Below are 2,589 nucleotides of genomic sequence, written 5' to 3'. Positions count from 1 at the left end.
GCCTCCCCCATCACAGATCTATAGGACTGCCTAAATATTCCCCTTAAACCACACCCCTGGCTGCTGCAGAATTCCATTAATTTACTTGGCCCCTGAATCTCTCTCCTGTCACTCTACATACCTGATCATGCCTCCCCTTTTTCTCTCCCCCTTCTCCCACCCATTTCCCTCCTTCCCTCTGCCTTCGACTATTTTATTCCTCCTAAGAGTGATTCGAGTATCCTTGCTTAGGCCTTTCTTCTTATTTAACCTCTGAGAATCTGTGAGTATATCATGGATATTCTGTGCTTTATGATTAATATCCACTGAGTACATAGCATGCATGTCCTTTTGGGTCTGTATATTTCACTCAGGACAATACTTTCTAGTTCCATCCATTTGCCTGCAAAATTCATTGATGTCCACGTTTTAAATAGCTGAATAATATTACATTATGTAAATGAATCATATTTTCTGTATCCATTCTTCAGATGAGGGACATCTAGGTTGTTTCCAGTATCTGGACATTTCAAATAAAACTGCTATGAACATAGTGGAGTATGTGTCCTTGTGTATAGTAGAGCATCTTTTGAGCATATGCCGCGGAGCAGTATTCCTGAGTATTCAGGTAAAACTATTTCCACTTTCTGAGAAACAGCACAATTGATTTCCAGAGTGGTTGAATAAGTTTGCAATCTCTTTATTTTTTTTCCCCTCAGGAGAGAGTGTGAATGCAGTACCCCACTACCACAAATTATGCAGTCCAATTTCCCACATTTGGGGAAATCGTAGAGGTCAGCACATCTGGAATGCAATGGATAAGCCTCACCCTGGGAAAACCACCTTCGTGATCATGGTATCTCCCTTGCCAGGTAAGTATGCAGCCTCACCAGCAATGGAGAAGTGTTTCCCTTTCTCCACAAAGTGGATCAAAGACCTCGACAGACTACCAGATACACTAAATCTAATGGAACAAAAAGCAAGAAATAGCCTTGAAAGCACTGGTATAGAGACATTTTTATAAAAAGAACACCAATGTCTAAGCTCTAAGATCAACAACTGAAAAGCTTCTGTAAGGCAACGGACACTGTAATTATGATAAAATCATCAGCTACAGATTGGGAAAAGATCGTCACTAACCCTACATCTGACAGAGGGCTAATATTCAAAATATATAAAGAATTCAAGAAGTTAGATTCCCAAAACCCAAATAATCCAATTTAAAAAATAGGGTACAGAATTAAATTCTTTGTAAAGAATTCACAACAGAGGAATCATGAAAGGCCAAGAAACACTTAAAGAAATGCTCTACATCCTTTGTCATCAAGAAAATGCAAATCAAAACCACATTGAGATTCCACCTCCATAGATCAGGACTTCTAAGATCAAAAATCTCAAGGACTCCTTTAGGAATCTAAGGATACCGTGGGACAGTGTTTATCTGAGAAACTTGGGTTACTGACGAAGACCTTAAGGGACAGAATCTTTTCTTCCTCCCTGCCATCATCCTGCAGAATTAATTATGCTTTATTTTTCTAAATTGAAGATGCCAATTTCACGAATTAAAATTGTCCCATGTTCCCAATAGCCACTTAGCCATTCCCTCTACTATGACTTTTTCAAATTGGTGGACTGAATTCTAAGTCATTTCTCCCTTAGGTTACTTCCATCAGTTTATTTGTCACAGAGAAGGGAAGTTACTAATACTACCTCTTTGATGCAACATTGCTTCTATGAAAACAGATTTTATTCATAATTAAATGAAACTGCTATGTGGACATTCCTCAATTATATTCATTCTATGCTCAATAAAATTTTTCCTAATATCTTAATTATTATTGTTGGTAATCTGTGTCTGTATATAACAATATATCCTATTTTATATTAGTTGATAAAACTATAAGATGTTAATTTTAAGTAACATGAATAATTCAACATGATCAAAACTAATTAGTACATTTTAGCATTTAAAGTAGTAATTTCACACCCTAATTTACAGAGTTACTACATATATCACATATATTAAATACATATGATTTGGGATTTGAACAACTAAAACTGTTTTGACCTAAAATTTTAAACAAGATATTACCTTATGGTGGCAAAACTGTTGTTATTTGGCCCCACATTTTTACTCTTCCCAGTACTGCCTTGGGTTTCCCACCATATCAGCATATACATGGTACTGATTAAAAACAGCAGTTTGCATAGTTTTACAAATCACAGATATATACCACCAATGAATTAATAAAAGTTAAAATTACATGGCTTAATAAGGCAAATTTGACACATTAAATTATGGCTTAGGCCATAATTACCTAATATATTCATTTATACAGCCTTCTGCTAGCTGAAATAATAGTCATTTTAAGTCTTAAAATTATGCTATATAATAAATTCACTATAATGCTTAGAGGAGAAGGAATATCCATTATTATTTATTATAATAAAATTTTAATAATACATGTTAAACTTGGAGCAAGCACTATGTTTATTATTGTTGTTGTGTCTAGTTTTTTTTATTGGCCTCCAGAAAGTTTTTGTAGGCTCCACAGTTCTAATAATTTTTCCCCAAGTATATATACTTTTATTCTTTTTTTTAACTATTAA

The 2,589-nt window shown here is 34.6% G+C and overlaps 1 non-coding gene across 1 annotated transcript; it reads right to left on the bottom strand.

Annotated features, from left to right (window-relative positions):
• Nucleotides 1–695: 695 nt before the first annotated feature.
• LOC115030931 (U1 spliceosomal RNA) lies at nucleotides 696–859 on the bottom strand. The gene has a single exon (XR_003836530.1). It is a non-coding gene; the product is annotated as a U1 spliceosomal RNA (small nuclear RNA).
• Between the last annotated feature and the right edge of the window lie 1,730 nt (nucleotides 860–2,589).

Source organism: Mus caroli, unplaced genomic scaffold, assembly GCF_978045245.1.
Source record: "Mus caroli unplaced genomic scaffold, Mus_caroli_1 scaffold_6, whole genome shotgun sequence".
Lineage (NCBI taxonomy): Eukaryota > Metazoa > Chordata > Mammalia > Rodentia > Muridae > Mus > Mus caroli.
This window is presented reverse-complemented; position numbering and strand designations above follow the sequence as displayed.